Source organism: Anser anser (assembly GCF_964211835.1).
Source record: "Anser anser genome assembly, chromosome: 6".
Classification (NCBI taxonomy): Eukaryota; Metazoa; Chordata; class Aves; order Anseriformes; family Anatidae; genus Anser; species Anser anser.
In genome coordinates this window covers 9,242,125-9,259,814 of record NC_139726.1, presented here as the reverse complement: position 1 = coordinate 9,259,814, position 17,690 = coordinate 9,242,125, and the positions used below count along the sequence as shown (strand labels likewise).

The following is a 17,690-nucleotide window of genomic DNA, read 5'->3' as shown; positions in this document are numbered from 1 at the left end:
AGGACCAAATCCAAGTCTCTGTGGGTGTTTAATGCTTGTCCTTACTGCACTTCCTTCAGAAGTGTTAGTTATGGCTTTTCTGTATGGGAGAGTTAGAGCAGTCAGCTACACAAAGTATGGTTCTCTCTGCTGCATTCCCTGGGAGTGCAAGCAGGATGTTGGAGGTAGTTTTCTTCAATTCTGAAACCTTTGTGGAATCAATAAACCTTGTTGACATATGCAACAGTTCCTATTTTGGAGGGGGTAAGCAAGGCTTGGATTTATCATGCACTGATTCATCCATGAAGCAGTAGTGAAACATCACATTTTTTTACTAGCTGATTTTACAGTGCTTCAACATTAACTTTCAGAATGACCACCACTGACTCACACCACAGTCTCCCACCTCCTTCTTCTACTTATGCCCAATTTGTCCAAACTGAATCTGTGCTCTTTGCTTTGACAACCAAGGTAGGAGATATTACAAGAATTTCATGTGGGAGTGTGGAGAGGTCTCAGCAGTTTGAGGGCTCTTCTTTAGGTTTAAAACATTTTCTCTTCCTTTACCAAGGAAGACACCACTGCAGCATTGAGGTAGTGCAATGCTCAGTAGGCCCTGGAGACCAAGGAGCCCATGTTATATCCATTTTATAGAAGCAGAAGCGAGGCATACAAAGTACCAAGGATCAAACACATCTGCAACGCATTTTTAATTCTTGTGGAAAATCTATTTTTTTTCCTTAAAAAGATTATACTGTGTTCTGTAAGCTAATTGAATGTATACAGGAATGTGTCCATTAATACTGCATTGCACTGTAATTCCTGCTTCAAATTTCCTCAGAAAAACAGAACAAAATACACACGTGTAAATTCACTCTTGTTCATTGTTTGATCTCAAGCTGCAGTGGAGTAAACTTTCCATGCTGCATGTGAGAAATTAAGTGTACTGGCAGCTGTGAACATCTAATTCCCCCTGCTGGTTGCTGACAATGTATTCCAAAGTAATGTTTTTCACTAATTATATCCTGCACTGACCATGGAAACCTTCCACTACCCCATGGCAGAATTGTAAGATTCCTGTGGCTTTTTCATTTAATTGAATGTGAATATGAGGGACTGTTACTATTCTTCTTCAGGGATCCAGTGAGACTTCTACAAATAACAGAATTTTAGACTACAGGTAATGCTACATAAGATGCTTGCTTATCCTTTGTTTTCATTTGGAAAAAACAAACAAAAAAACCCCACCAACAAAACCAAAATATTCTTAAAATAAAAATCAAGAGACTGTTCAGTATCCACCCTTCTCCAGAGAGGTGTCATGCTGTCAGTTGCAAATTAGATGAAAAGGAGATGCTTTGCTATAGCTCAAACTTAAAATTCAGGAACAAGGAAAGAAAAAGGAGAAACAAATCACAAAACAAAAATGAGTTACTTCCTGGGAATTACACTTTTTTTTTTCAGCTTTGTAATACGGATTGTTGAAAAATTCTTTTGCATTCATCCAAGAGCGATTGTTTTACTGGGGATAGTACATTATTCAGTGAAAAAAAAATCTACTTTCATCTTTACTACATTATTGCTACTACTGAATTAGCCTTGAGAAAAATAGTATAAACTCTAATCTTGTAGTCCTCTTTAGACAAGAAAGGAGAAATCAAATGTTCTGCTTAAAACTATGGTACATAACTTTGTTTTATATTTTTCAATGCAAGCTATGTTGAGAGAAGAGACTGGAACACGTGGAGGGGTGGCAAGGTGCTCGAGCTGTTCCTCCTCCCAGTTTGTACCCCTATGAAAATGGAGCCTGAAACTTGCACTGCTCTGCATCTCCTTGTGCAAGTGCCAATTTTTGAATATACAGAAAAAAAAAGGTTACATCGAGGTTACATTAAATTGTAAACTTGTGGAGCTGAAGATGATGTTCATTTTTTTGTCTGTACTGAACCAAAAAGGTGTCTGCTAGAGAAGTCACTCAGTGATAGCAGCAAGGAGGCAAAGGTGAATTCCACTGACAATAATCCAAGTAAGAAGGATGAGGGGGGCTCCATCAAAAGATAAGATGAGCAAGAAATGGATCACTTAAGGAGAGAGCAGGATATTTTACCAGCAGAGACTAGATGATACTTGTTTGCAGTGGTTTTTTGAATATTTGAAATTTTGTTAGGTGAGATGGAGCGAGTTTTCTTTTTATTTCACAGCCACAGCTTTAGCCTGACTATTTATATTCACGGACGTGGGAGTTGCATTCAGTGCTGGTTTATGACCATGACTGGGATTTTCTGGAAGACTTTCAGACTTCTGCTTGTTTCATATTTGTCCCTGAAAACTGAAGAGGTAAACTACTTTGAGCATGTGATCCATGTGAGTATGTTTTCAGCTGAAACAAATTCTGGAATTTACAAAGAGTAGCTTAAATGAAAGAACATTTTAAAAATCTTGAAATAAATTCCTCCTGCATAGGAGGGATTTTTTTTAGAAGCACTAAGAATAGATAATTCTGACAAGAATGCTAAGGTTTTAATACACTAGTTTGTATGCTTGAAGCATTCAGTAATCAAATGCCCAAGTACCGTTTATACTGACATTTACAAATCACAAACAGATTTATATATTATGCTTCCAGAACTTTATCACAGCAAAATCATACTCTAGTGTTTAAAACTGATTACAGAAGAAGAATTAAAGATTTACAGTTATGAGAATGCAAGCAGCTGTCTAGTGTTTATGATATGGGACAGAAAGTAAGAGGAACACATTTTAAAAAGCTTAGAATAACCTTCTGAGTAAGGTACTAGATGGTTACTCAGAAAATTTATACTGGGCAAGACACCTTACCTCTCTGTTTCCTACCTGCCAAGGAACAATTGTTTCTTTCTACTATTTTACAGCATTCTTACCCATTTAGATTGTGAATTACATCGCATAGGATTTAGAGCTGCTTTAGATATTTTTCTTTTCAGTTATTAGATTTCTTGAAAAGCAACTCCTGCTTCTCCTCAAAACTTGTCTCACTTGTTAAAAGGGAAAAATTCTAGAAAATCCTGCCATAAATTCCTAAAAAAGCATTCTTAGGTCAGAAGGTTTCTAAGGTTGCCTCCTGGAGCAGTCATGATGTTCTGAGTTAAGTCTTTTAGTTGTGATAAATGGGAAAATGGTACAGCAGAAAAATCATCCTGGATTTCCTACAGCATAGGCAAACATTCTCAAGGAATCTGGTATTTGTTTTTCACAGCATGTCTGTGATGGATACGAATATTCAAGTGTGTGGTTCATGCCAATGCGCGCAAGAACCACAGTCAGAGCTTTCAAAGAATGTGCTGACTCTCCTTTTCAATTAATTAAAATGCTATTTAGTTAAGAATTCAATCTACTCTGAAATAATAAACATAATATAAGCTAATATAAAACTAATGATAATGGATAAGATGTTTTTAAGTGGTTCGGTGTTGAGCAGTTTGTGGAATATGAATGCACAGCCTGAGGAGACCAGTCAGCGTTGTCTTGGCTTCCTGGCTTGACCTCAGACTTGCTTTCTCCCTGCAGACTTGCCTGGTGATCATGGGACTAAGACTGGCTCTCACCCTGCCTCTGGGCCTGATCCTGCCCTACACCGTCTGCTCAGCATCCTGCCCCCTGCTCGGTGAGGTCCCTGAGCCCTCCTGCCCTGCTGTCACCTTGGCTCCTGCTCACCTTCCCTCATTGCAGCAGCCAGCCATTTGATGCTCCCTGGCACAAACACTAGTGTAAGAAAGAAAGTTTCCATTTTAACTTGTAAAAGCATTAGTTGTAATGTTTGAATTTACTTCTTACATGCCAGTATGATTTTTGGGAATTCAATGGAGGTAATGAAGTGAACATGTTAGTGAACAGTTTCACATTATAGAGTAAGACCATTCATCCAAATATTTTGGTTTTGGCTCTATTCATCTCATTCTTTCTCAAAACATTTTCAGTATCTTGTCAATGCCTCAATTCAGATTGTTATATAAAATTAACTTTGTTGTGTTTATGGACACAATTATGAAATGCACAGCATTTAAAATAGTACTAACATTTTCCTAGCAAAGAAAGATTTTATATGAGCAGTGCTTTTGTCATTTTCTCTTTTAATTCAGCAGATTTTTTCTACTAGTTCTTTCCCACAGTAATAGAAATTTTTCTTTCTATTTTTTTAAAAATGTTGGTGTGTTCTGAAAGATTCTACTCTCTTGAGATTTGCAAAACATTTATTTAAAATGAAAATAAAAATTGATCTGTACTCCTGACCGATTTTCCATCTTATACACCAATCAGCAGTCATCAAGAAAGAAATGACAATGGTAATCATTGTAATAATATAAGCACAAACACAAAAAAAATCATAAAAAAGATATAAAATATTATAATAGAATTCCTATCTAAAAAAATGTTTAAGATTTCTATGCAAGACTAGATACACAATACACTTCCTATTATTTAAACCAATAGAGAACAGATTTACAGGGCAGACAAAACTAAAGCATTTACTCAGTCAATGAATGAGCTTTACACGAAGTGCTACTGCACCTGAAGTTTTCTTCCCTTAGAATTCTCCAAAAAAGAGACAGAGAAAAATAAGAAATATGCAGTTTTGAGATAAAGCATCATGTAGATTCATTTTTTTCAGTCTTCCTCCTGAAACATTACATGTTTGTGGATTGCAAACTGGTCCTGCTGCTTATTGTCAGAGCACAGCCCACTTACACAGTGGACTACATGGTAAAATGGCACTTGAATAATTCTCTGCATCTGCTGCACTTTTTATCAGTAGCTAGAAAATCACTCCTGTAACAGAGCTGTGAGAAAGTCTGTCATAATACTATGCTTCTTCCCATACAGAACAGACTATTTTGTTTTTATAATTTGTTATAACTTGTGAAAAGCTTCCACATTTTCTACCTCATCCACATTTTTTATTTTGGGATTAGAAATATGCTGAACTACTATCCAATTAGAAATCAACTTCAGATCTGGTATATCCTTTTGGCACTACAATGTAGCCAACATTTGCAGATCCGAATAGTTAAGATTGCTTTCCCATTACTCAACTAAATCTGCAATTTTACCATCCTGTTTACTTACTTTTCTCTCCAAAATGAAATTAAAGGAGGGACTGTAAGTGTACTGTGGCTTATATTTTCAAAGGTATCTTGTAAAATAGTGTTAACTTCCTTTTTGGAGGCATAGATAGCATTTAGTCCATCTAAGCTTAAAGGTTAGCAGGAAATGTTCTGGTTCAACTGACATATTTGATTTGCAGCAATATATAGTGTCTGGTCCTGATAGTTATTCTCACACTGACTGGGCTAAATTCTTGTACTCAAGTAGATCTGGAGTCCTTGTCTTCTGTAGATGTTTCTGAAGAAAGATGGTTCTTTTTTCAAGCCACCTGACTGATGTCCCAGGTCCCAGCTCTCCAGCACATTTGCCTTTGCAAATCACTGATCAGTTCTGCTGTTCTCTGAAGAGGATCTCTCCAGACCTTTCACACCGTATTTCTTCATTGCTTTTATAAAGGGACCACTCACCTCATTTAAAAAATAACTGAGGGTTCCTCAAAATTTTTCTTGTTTATAAGCAAGTAAAAAATAGGCTAAAAGGGCACTTAAAAATATTTTGTTTTCCAAAAGTTCTTTGTTTGCCTTTTGAAAAGATGTACCCAGTCTCCTGTTATCTTGCAGACCACAGCTTGAGAGCACTTCCATAGCATACTTCAGCACAGTGGCTTGGATTCCTGCTTTGGGGTGGGCATGTAGGCTGCTCTCCACTATTGCTTCTTTGATGGCAGCACCTTCTTCTAATAGAAATATAAAAACAGCTTTCCAGAACAATTTCCCGGTCATTTCTAGGTAGTCAAAGGATAAAAGACAGACACTGAGTTTCATACACTGTCAGTAAAAGCCACTCCTCCCTAGTGCAAAGGCCAAGCAGAAGACAGCAGTAAACACATGGCTGTGTCACGAACTGGCTCTTGCCAGCAGATTGCCAAGTGAACCTCTACTTTCTGAGCAGACAGATTCGAAGAGTGAGAGAAAATATGCAGCACGCAAGTGAAGACTAGACGTTGAAGGACAGAGAGCATGTAATGTCTTCTATAATTTTGTTAGTTGCAGCAGCCCTTAACTGCATTTTTTTTTAATGTCAGATGTAATTGCAGTGTTGGGATTGTCCCATCTGTTGGTATAGGGGAATCAATAAGCCACTGAAATAGAGGCTTTAGTTGAAATTTCCTCTTTATTCATATACAGAAACATCTCTCATGCTTATTTCACTTCTCTGAATGTGTTGTTTGTGACAGACAGCCAGAAAGTGGCTGGAAGGTGAGAACTAACATTTTGTTGCTAAGAGAGGCTATTTAAACTTTAACAGAAAATACTGGCATTGTTAAAATGTAATTCAAGCCAAAGCAATGCTGAAACTTAGAATATCAATAAAAGTTGATTTATTTAGGAATATCAGAACAAACGACAAAGGTGTCTGTTAATCCAATGACGTCAGTCCTATCATTGTAAATTTGTTATTTAATTTTGATACCTTCACGTGAAAAAAAGCATGAACTTCATTCAGCATGCTGGGCATTGCTGCCGGCTACAGTGGTTGGAGTAAAATATCATGAATATAAATTTCATTGTCAGACTTTCACATAACCAAGAAAGGTGAGCATTAAGAGACTGACAATACAGTCCTTTGCCCATGGGGTAACAAAAAAATGGCATTAGTACCTACCCAGTGGCAGAGCAATGGAAGAACTAGTGTCTTCCTGGGGAGCAGCTGTGGTCATAATTTTCTATGGGACAGTTTCACTTCCAGTGGAATCAGTTTAGTTTAATTATCTTGCTAATCAACTCTTCAGTCCACCTTTTTCCCTCTTGGGGTCACATCTGTCAAGGATGCTTCCTTCTTTTTTACATGTTTTACATGTTTTACTTATTTTTAGGCACCTTACCTCTGTCCACTTCAAATTGAGGACTGGGTGTAAGTTGCAATAATGTGGAGGATGAGGTGCAGCTTATTTTGTTTCAGAAACCTTGGGATGGGCCTGAAATTGCTGCTCAAAATCTCTATGTGAATCATAGCGTCTCTGAAGCTCTCCCAGACTTCTCTGTCTGATTAAAAATGCTAGCACATTTCTAGTTATTTTAATCCCATGTTGTTTAAACAGCACGGTGTCAAAAGCTGCAGAGAAAGAGGAGACAGACAGGGCTGGCTCACAAATGTATGTGTGAGAAGGAGCTCATCACTGTCTGGAAATAGAGGTGTCTAGAGTATAAGAAATAATAAATAACAATATGGGGAAAGGTGGCTTACAGTGAAAGAAAACCAAGAAGATAAGGCTGAATAAAAGAAATGCAAGGGTGAAGATCAGAAAGCAATTCTTCAAGAGAAAGTCTTAGTGTTTGGTACAATGCCCACTGGGAATTAGTCCCCTGGTGAGACTCGGTCTGTAGGTACAGCACTGCACACAGAAACATGAACTGTGACAACGATGCTCAGGCCATTTTGTGCCCATTTCCCTTTGTTTACAGCATTCTTTGGTGACATTGGGTATGCCAGCTCATGCTTTGCTACAGACAAATGTCTCAGCCCAAATCCTGATTCAACAGTCACTGACATTATTTAGAAGCAAGCAAAATGTTAGCTCAAGTTTCTAATGTTAAAAAAAGAGCTTGAGTGCTGCTGGTGCTCAGAGGCCAAGCATTAGCCCATGTAACCTGGATGGCCCAACTTGGAGCACACAAGAATTCGTCAAACCACTGCAGCATGCGTTTTTTCGTCAACTACTAAATTAATTACTAAATCCATTAAAAATGAATGCACTGTGAGCTATAATCTACCAATGCCAATGTGGGTTGTACTCAGATAACTGCTTTTCAGCTCTCATCTTCCATTTTCTTTCATCCTTCCCTAAACTGGAGGGGGATACATGCAACTCCTGGGGAAAGGCAAACTGTCCAGCTGAGGACTGCAAGTGCCTGAACAACAGTTGATTTTGTTTCCCTGCATTGCCATCAATATAAATTACCGAATTGTTAATGAGATGGCCCTGAAGGATGGTTCTCCTGATCAGGCAGCAGCTGTTCTAGCATACCCTGGTACTTAAATGTACTTGTTGCCCTATGCATGACAGCCTTTGACGTTTGCAGCTGTATAAGCAGGGAAGGCAAACAACATAAAAGATCACTTTAATTCCACGGTTGTGCAATCAGCTTGAGTGCCTATTGCATGAGCTCTGCAAGACCCAGAGTTTGCTGTTGTCTCCTTTTGTTGGCAGAAGCCAGACTCCATGTGGGCCACGCTTGGGCTATGAGGTCATTGCTGGCTGTGACCAGTGCAGTTCTGATAACTGCTTTTTGCAGGGTGAGGGCTTTCTAGCTGTCTGCAGTTCCTTCTGTGTGTGCAGAACAGCTGCTAACTACCTGAGAGGGAAGAGGGCTGTGAATTAGCTTACGAGACAGAAAATAGGGTCTCAGGAACCCCAGCTGTCCTCCTGGGCAAGGCCAGCGCTGGTGTACCTGTAGTGTAATAGTGCTCAGGCTTGAACGTGAGCACTGGTTTTCTGTGAAGATACGAGCTTTCCATCTGTAACCTTCCCCCATTTTATACTGTGAACTTAATTTCTTTGTGTGCTATTTGTACTATGTTCAGCACACCCGTTTTCTCCAACCCCCCAGTTCAATACAGCCGCTAATGAGAGGTTGTGCACATGTTCTATGTTCTGGCCGCTGGGTATCTGCTTTGGTGGTCTATACTCCATCGAAAGTGAAGAATATCTCAAATCATACTTAACATCATATTTTTGAGTTTTTTAGAAGATGTGTCTTTCTGAGAAGAAAAAGGAACAGAAGAAATAATGTCTCAGTCTAGGAGACTAAGAAGGAAACAGTTGTGTTCACCAGATCTATTTGATACGCTCACCAGAAAGGTCCCAGTAAGTGATGTTTATTAGGCATTGCTTCCCATTTTATCACCTTTTGGCTGAGAAGCTCCATCTGTGAAGTACAACTGTTATCACGCTGGTATAATAGTCTAGCATATCTCTTCTCCCGGTGTCAGATGTAACCTCATACTATATAGCAGATCTGGACCAAGGCGATGAAAGAAAACTGTGTTCATTTTCTAAACCTGAAAACTCAGTCTCCAAAACGTCAGCTTTATTTTAGGCCTACAATGTTGTTGAATAGCTGTAATGCTGACAAAGAAATTCACATACATGCCTAGGACATGCAGTTGCCATGGACTGCAGGAGAAGGAAATCCCATGACCAAAGCCAAACCATGTGCACCCCACTTATTTTCTTTCTGGCAGTGTAGGAGGGGCAGTATTCATAAGGACACAAGTAGGTCCCACAAAAACAACAAAAGATCTCTCAAAGGAATTTATGAAGGTAACTTTTATAGTAAACATTTTTTTTCTTTAGCTCCAACTACAAAACAAATGAAAGCATGAAATCAAACATGACACCCTACCTGCAGGACTTGACTCTGCCAGATGGAGCTGTGTTTAAATAGCACCCTGTTGCCAGTTCCAATAAAGCAAAATACACAAAAGCTAAAATCTAATGGGAGAACTAAAAATGTTCAGTTCTTGGAAGTAGACCAGAAAAAGGTGAGAGCAGAGAGCATGCCAGAGAAAACTCCTGCACTGAGATCAAAAGGAAAAAGCTTGTCACCAAAGCAGGAACCCAAAAGACTACATATTTCAGAAGTGCTGAAACTTGATATTATGAAACGAAGCACAAGTATTTCAAGAGAAGTGGGGTCAAGGTGTACATGTATTTAGACCCTGCTTAATGGGCTTTTCCAAGATTCTTATTAGCTCTGAACAGAAGCTTTACTGAAGATAATTTTTTTTTTTTGGTGAACTTTGATATCGGCTTCTGGAGTCAATCAATGCACTTCCATTGTAGCCGCTGTATGAATTCCCAGTTACATTAAGCATAGGTATCAAGGTCTGCAGCGAGAACAACAAGCCTATGTGTAGCTTCAAGACACCTGTGTTAGCTGTGAATTTTGAATCATTAAGAACTTCTTAAAGTTTAGACATAAGCTTGTTTTGGGAGCTTGAGTTGCTCAAACTTCACAGTTTCTTCTGTCTTTGTTACAGCATTTAATGTTCTGCTTAAGGTCTCAGTTTTCAGTTCTTGGCAATTATATGGGAACTGCAGCTTCTGCTAAGCTCTTGAGATTGCGGAGAAGAAACTTGCAAATAGGCATTGACTGAACTATGAAGATGAAAATAAGAATCAGAAGGCAAAGAGTAAAAAATTGTATTTTTTAATTGAAAACTCATGGTTGTGAAGCTTCCAGCTTAGAATAGCTGAACCCTTTGGGCTGACACTACTGGCACACTGCTCAGGAGAGCTGACTAAGCAGTACTTGTTCAACAAGAATAGCCACAGCAGTGTCTTTAGGCATATTACAAGCTCTAAAACACAGACCATCTACAGATTATTAATTACATTTTTCCCCCCAAGTGCGTGAAATTAAGTGCTATCAATTCCAAGCACACAGAGGAAAACAGAGGGACTTCTGCCCTTCACCTGTTCTAAAAGTTGATTTTAAACTCCTGTTTTAAGTCCATCAGTAACTCTTTTTATCCTCCTGTGTAGCAGGCACAGAAACATTTTGTTGCATGGCAGTACTACCAAGTGCACAACCATGAGACAGAAAAACAACGAAGTTGTTGGCTCATTGTGGTTCACACTAATCAGCAGCTCTGAGATGTTCAATTAACCAGTGCGAAATGCAGCCCCATGGGCTCACCATGCCCAACGTATCGAACACATACGTAGTTTGCTCTCACTCACAGGAAACGTCTGTGGCATCTTGTAGCGAGTGACTGGTGCTTATACAAAGTTATTTTACATTTTATAAAGGATTTAGGCAGTCATTATTTTTTTTCTGCATGAAAAACTTCAGACCGTGGCTGTGTGTACCATTTTATCCAGTGGCTTCCACTATTCATCTTAAAACACATAAAACAGAAGTCCTGATAATTTAGTATTTATAGGCTGAGAGGGTTTCTTTTAGAATTGACCAAAACTAACAAAATTGTTCCAAAATACTACAGAATTTTGTGGAATCTGAGGTATTTACTGAGTTCTACTAAAAGTATTAAGTAATGCAGCTTATTCAATTTGTTTATGACTAGGACAGTTTCTGGGGAGATGCGTAATCTGTCAGATAACATATATGTGATGCTGTAGGAACACACAACACTCCTAGATAAATGTATAACTTATTACATGTATAATATAGCATAGGCAAATAAGAAGACTCTCAGGACCAGTTCTAGAGACATCTGGGACCTGTTTAGGTTAATTGTTGAGTGCTTTGGAAGATCTGGTGTCACCTGCATCTCGTGGAGGGTGGGCTGGAGCAGGTGGCCACCTGTTGAAGAAGGAGGGGTTTGGAGGAGTAGTGGTTTTGTGGGGGGAAGGAAGAAGCTGACCCAAACTGCTTTTTAAGATGTGTGCTTCTCCAACACTTCCCTTTGACAATAGGAGAGAAAATTTGATGAACTGCCTGCTAGAAGGTGAAGGATGTGTACTCGGCTGGATGTCGCAAGCTGATGCTGAGGTACCTTGTCTCTTTGTAAAATGTCCTTCTTGGCACTCGTTTGTGTTTTTGCATTTTAAAAGGGCATTAAAATAGGTTGTATATTTGTTAGTGATTTAATTGTAAGAGCATGCAGAGCCTATCTAAGGAGAGCCAAAAGCTGTCTTGCAGGGACAAATGAGAGACAAAGCTTAGCATACTAGAACTAAGTGCTTTATCAAGACTGCCAGAACAGCCCATGATTATATACTAAGCAAATAATGTGTGAATAAAAGTATTGAGCCAAGAGGCTCAGTAATGGGGAGCTCCTAGGCTGTGCGATGGGGGTCCAGATTCTATTAAGACAAGAAGAACAGAAAAATCCTATGGTCTTTGGACTTGATCTAAGTAAATAGAATTTGGGAATATTTGGGAATTGACAGGACCCACGGGAACGGGGTTAAGCTGAGGCAGGGTAAATTTAGGCTCGACATCAGGAGGGGGTTCTTCACAGAGAGGGTGGTTGCACACTGGAACAGGCTCCCCAGGGAAGTGGTCACTGCACCGAGCCTGTCTGAATTTAAGAAGAGATTGGACTGTGCACTTAGTCACATGGTCTGAACTTTTGGGTAGACCTGTGCGGTATCAAGAGTTGGACTTGATGATCCTTAAGGGTCCCTTCCAACTCAGGATATTCTATGATTCTATGATTCTAATATCTTTGTGGATTTCTGAGCTCTTTGTTTTTAGTTTAGAGAAATAGCTGCAGTACGTGCTATGCTCTGTCTTTTTCATGTGTCTCCTTATCTGGGCCCTGTTGTGCAGACAAGATGTCCAAGGTATAGTTTCTGCATCAAAGGATCAAAAGAGAACAAGGAAATGAGTGGAATAAGGGAGTTTAATTTGTGGTAGGGGACCTGGGAAGCTAACAATTAAACTCTTCTCTTGATTTGTGTGCGTCAGTAGCTTACTGACGTATTAAGTCCCATGTGAAAAATGGCTTCTTTGTGCAGGTAGCTCTTGCGTTGTCTTAATCTGCATTTCTCTTTTTGGATACTGTAAGGAAAAGTAGTTGAGGAACTGCTATTTCCCCTGTTATATTGCTACTTTTTAGCGCAGTTTGATAAGGAAAAATAGCCACTTCTATCTAAAGGTGGTATGCTAAAAAGATGAGGGGGAACAATGCAATTTCATTGTAACTACTTTACAGAAGCTGAAGAAGATGCAATGTATAATCTTGCCACCACATTTTGTCAAAAAATGACTTGAAACTATCATCTTGAAGGCTTTTTTTTGTATCTGTTCATACATTACATCTGCTTGTTATTAAACTTGACTTTTCTTTCAGAAATATTATGTAGAGACAAGAGGAAAGAAGCAGAAATGAATCAAAAAATCGTTCAATAGCCAAACTAATAAAAAGCTCTTCTTGGACCAAATAAGAGAGATTACACCTTTTAAATCACCTACTGCTTTCTGTCCTCCCACAGGATTTCTTTTTTCTTTTGATAGAAACTATAAATAATTGAGGCCAGAATTCTGTATTTTTTTTTTTAAAACAGTTATTTTATCTTTGCTTTAAGTTAGATAAAGACTTCTGTTGGGTTTTGCTAGATCTTCCAAGACTTTATTGCAATAGAAATTACTAATGATGAAAGCTTTCCCCTGCCCCTAAAATTGTCTAACGTTTCTTTGCCAAAAAGAAAGTCTTGTTGTTGCCAAAAATGTACTCTTCAACTTGCAGCACACTAAAACATCCCCCAACTTTCATAAAATTCACTACGCTTTCTTTTATTAGAGTTCTCTCTAAGGTGGTTTCACTTGAACCATCATCCAACCCTGAATAAATAAGAAATAACATGGGATTTAATATCTGGAATATCATTGGTAAGGAGTGAGGGAACAGCTATGCCCCATACTGTCTGAGTGAATAGGCTCTAGCTAAAGCAATGGCAAAGGATTTAGGGCTGGGCTCTCTGTGCAGCTGCCATGTTCATCCTGGGCACCTGTGTGCCGAGGGCCTTATAAGATGTACTAGGGACTCTGCTCTCAGAAACTCTCTTGCAACAAGTGCTTTGTTTCATCTCTTTGGAGAGATGCAAACAGAAAGGAAAAAGGCTGTGGAGTGCTCTCATGGGAGAGGTAGGCTGGCATTTATAACCCCGCAGACCTGAGTTGCTGTGCCTGTGCAGCTGGCGGTGTAAGCGTTAGCTGTTGGTGAGTAAATGCTGTAAACTAAATTGATTTGTGTGTGCAAATGTGTTTAAATCAAATCTGTGTTATTACTGTAAGCTGTCAGCACAGGAGCTAATTTGTGCTAAATATTAAGGTGCCAATGAAGAACTAACAATTCAGATTTGGACTTCTATGAATCTCCCTTGCAATTTCCCCACTGACTTGACTAAGTACCAATTACAGCAATTCAGCAGAACACTTGTAAAATGTGATAAACTGCATTGCTCACACCTGTCCTCCAGAACACTACTTATGGACCTTGGCTTACTCACCTCATTTTGAGGTGTGTGAGCCCTGGAAACAGTTTTTCCTTCTAGAACTAAGGTGTTCCCTGGCTGTAGGGTTTTGGAGAAAAGGGCACAAACCTGGGGGGGGGGGGGTGGCATAATCTGTAAACAATCAACCTGAAGTACTGCAGGGAATGTATGCAGCTGGACATCCCAGGGCTTGTTATTTGGATCCTTGTGTGTGTGCTTGAGTTGTAGAGAGCTATGGGGTGCAAAATGAATAAAATATTTTACATAGGTTTTATTACTTGCTGCAGTTGCTTACAAGAGGGACGAGCCTGGCACTGACCAGAGCCTATTGCATACAACCTTTCCCTTGACACTGCTTCCCTTTTTAAGCAGGGAATGTTCCCACTTTCCCCTTTTTTAAAGTGTCAGGAGATTAATTGAGCACAGGAGGACCAGTTGTTATCAGGTGTGGCTCATGGGAGATGCTCAGTTCTTGCAACTGAAGTTGAAGAACAAAGTTTTAATAGTGTGCAGGATACAAAGTATTTACTGCCCTCGGAAGCTTAGATAAAAATGACGGACCAATTTAGTACCAAAGACTATCATTAAGGATTATCTTTACTTCTGTAGATAGACTTTTTAAGAACTCTGAACTTAGTCATGCTGAGCGAATTAATTTGGGCAGAACAAGGGTCTAATATTTCAGCCTGTGAATGCTGTTACTGTACGTTGATATCTAGTGAACTTGTATTTCCTTTACATTAAATTTTTCCCTAACTTACTACGCTGTCATATTTCCTCTCAGTGTGCTTGGTTAAAGGCTATGCATATGCTTGTATGGCTGTCACATGTACAGTCTAGGTTCCTTGGGTTTGTTACTATTAGTAAACAAAAATGTTGTTAGATGAGTGTTTCTTTATTTCTTTTTCTCTAGGATGTAGAGAAAGCCCTTATTAATACTGCTTTTCCTAAGGGTTTGTCAACACTACAGTTACAAGCCCTGCCCTCAGGCTTCTTCCTTCAGCTCAAGCTGTGATTCACTGTTCTTTGTGGCTTAAATGCAGTGGATTTCTGTTGAAATCTGACTTAATCATTTTTATGTTTCAGGGAGCCTGCAGGTAGATCACTACATGTTTAGGTACCCGAATTGAACATCCAGCTGAGGGTAGCAGGCTGTGCTCAGTCAGGTGCCACCCCTGGATTTAGAAGCTCAATTTTTCAGACTGTTTTTAAAGATAAATGCAGTTTTTAAATCTCATATTTAACATTTCAAACAATATGGTTGAAGTGCTTCAGCTTTGCAAGGAGCTTATTTAAAGCCTGCAGACTCTATCTTTCACCTCAGTCCTGGCTGAAAACCTGATTGTGAACATCTGCATTTAAAGTCATGCTTTGGAGCTATGTGAATTTCTTTGAGCGGTTAATCACAATCTCCCCACAAACTGATGCTTGCTTTCCCTGGCACAACTACTTGGGAATGGCACCTTGAGCAGGATATTGATCTCCAGGACCCACTGATTGCTCAGGTGTGCTTTTGGCAGAGCTTTTGCTTCAGATTGCTACAGTTCTTATTTTTTACCATTCAGTAATGTTTAAAAAAAATAAAGAAAATAGATCTTGCAGAGGATTTTTATTAACAAAACAGTCTTTAGTCCTTGACAAACTGCAGATCTGGCCAGAGATCTGCTAAGGGGGTTTCATGCTGCAAGCTGTAGAAACCTCTCCAGCTTGTACCACTGCTTCCTCTCAGCTTGCTGATATCTACTGGTATCAAAGGGTTTCTGTTGCTCAGGGAATGCTTTCTTTCAGCCTTATTTGAATTTAAAATTTCTGCTTTATTAAAAGCTGATTCCAGCACATTGGTTGCTGTGCACCTTTCTCTACTGCTTCAGTCCATGTTCTCACAGGGAAGTCGAGCAGATGTGACTCCTTCCAGCTGATTTTCCCCTTGCTCTGGTTTGTGCACCTAGAAAGCAGGATTGCTCGGACCTGCCACCAGCTATTTCTGGCCTGGAAGTTAGAATGAATCTTACTTGATACAGCTGATTGACTGTGCATGGAAATAATCAGTGATGTAGGAAATAGCAAACTATTCAACTCATTATAAGCTTTAAATGGACAGATTTCCCAAACTGTTGAGACTTGTGTTTGTAAATTGCTTTTATGAATTGGAGTAAAACTCAAAAAGGAAAATCTGGTATGACTTTTTTTTGCCCTTCAGTTATGCAGGTTAAGTCAATACACTGGACAGTTCCTTTAGACCTAATAAAGATGAGTCTTGAGCTATTGTAGTGGATTACCTGAGTCATCTGATCTGAGCAAAGGAAATTATGCAATTGAGGTATTATATGACAAAACTCTAGCGTCTAGAATTAGTTCTTTAATCTGCATTAGTAAAATTGGAATTGTTTTGGATAAGTCATTACTGCTTTCTTCACAAGAGGATACAGAACACCTTCCTGACAAAATCCATTAGCTGTGGGTTGACCTTTTCCAGACCACATACTTAGGAAGGTGCCTATGAGCACTGTCTGCCAAGGAGAACCTTGGAGATCACTAAAAGTTTCCCTTAGGAAAATGAAAGCTCAGCTCCAAGCAAACAATGTTATCCATGAAAATTTCTACTAGAAGAAGAAAATTAAATTCTTTATCAGTTAAGGGCAGGATAGGTAAGTTTCTGTGGTTTCCTATTTTTTAATTAAATCTATAGTGGTTCTTCAACAGGCAAGTTGTGTTGGAGAAACTAAATCTGTATACTGTCAGTGAAATTAAACAAATCTCCAGAAGTCTAAGGTTATAAACCTGGTAGCTTCAGTCATGATGAATGCCTTTATCCATTGCATCTTGACTCAGACCACCACTGAAACTGTTCATGGCTTGAACAGTTATTCAGTATAAGGAACTAAAACCTATATGAGTGCTGAAATTGATATACAAGAGGTTAAACCTTGAATGAATAGCTGCTTCTATTGGAACTCTTTTAGGCTGAATTCTTCACCCAAGTACTAGGAATATATTTAAAAGCTGAAAAATCAGTTCTCCTTTTCCTCTTCTGTGTTTCGCCCAGGTTTGGTGCAGTACAAAGAACCCATTTGTGCCTAGGCTTGGGGCAGGAATCTTGTATCACTCCCGTGTTTAGCAGGTGGTGCTACATGCCTTTGTATCAATCCAGCTTTTCAGGGACTTCACAGCTTAGAGCAGACATATGTTATTGCTGCTCCTGATAGAAACTTTTCTTTTCTGAAGGTGTTTTGAAAGTCTGCAATGCTCTGTTTAATAGAAGTTCAGTCTGATGTGCAAGCAGACTGATTATACCGTGTGCCAATAAAAAAAAAAATTGGTCAATTTTGCAAAATGTCTTTGTTCTATCTGCCATATCCAGTATTGAGAAACATGCAATGTCTCCTGCAAGGAAATTATGAATCCAATTTGAAAGCAGTCAGAAGGCATAATTCTTATGCTGCCCAGAGGCTGATTGCTATGAGACTGCTCTGTGTTGAAGCAGGTGTGTTTGGGTGTTCATGAGCTGGCAGCTTTTTTCCCTCATCAAAAACAGAAGATTAAAACCAAATTTCTTTGGGTGGACTTCCTGATGGAAAAGATTTTAAGTGGAAAGTCACTGGCATGGACGTTGCCCTAGTTTCCACTAAATTGGGCGGATTTGGGGGAAAAGTTGGGTCAG

At 39.1% G+C, this 17,690-nt stretch overlaps 2 long non-coding RNA genes across 3 annotated transcripts in view; both read left to right on the top strand.

The window, feature by feature from the left end:
• LOC310901582 overlaps positions 1-4,152 on the top strand; it is a 30,314-nt gene extending 26,162 nt beyond the window's left edge. Inside the window, exons 7-8 of one of the 2 annotated variants that reach the window (XR_014585916.1) lie at positions 2,181-2,316; positions 3,526-4,152. This is a non-coding gene — a long non-coding RNA (uncharacterized lncRNA). Of the gene's footprint in view, positions 1-2,180; positions 2,344-3,525 lie in introns of both variants that reach the window. The other variant, XR_014585917.1, reaches the window with a different exon arrangement.
• A 7,259-nt stretch (positions 4,153-11,411) lies between these two features.
• The window catches only part of LOC310901716, a 112,333-nt gene continuing 106,054 nt past the window's right edge, over positions 11,412-17,690 (top strand). Inside the window, exon 1 of the long non-coding RNA XR_014586065.1 lies at positions 11,412-11,579. This is a non-coding gene — a long non-coding RNA (uncharacterized lncRNA). The remainder of the gene's footprint in view (positions 11,580-17,690) is intronic.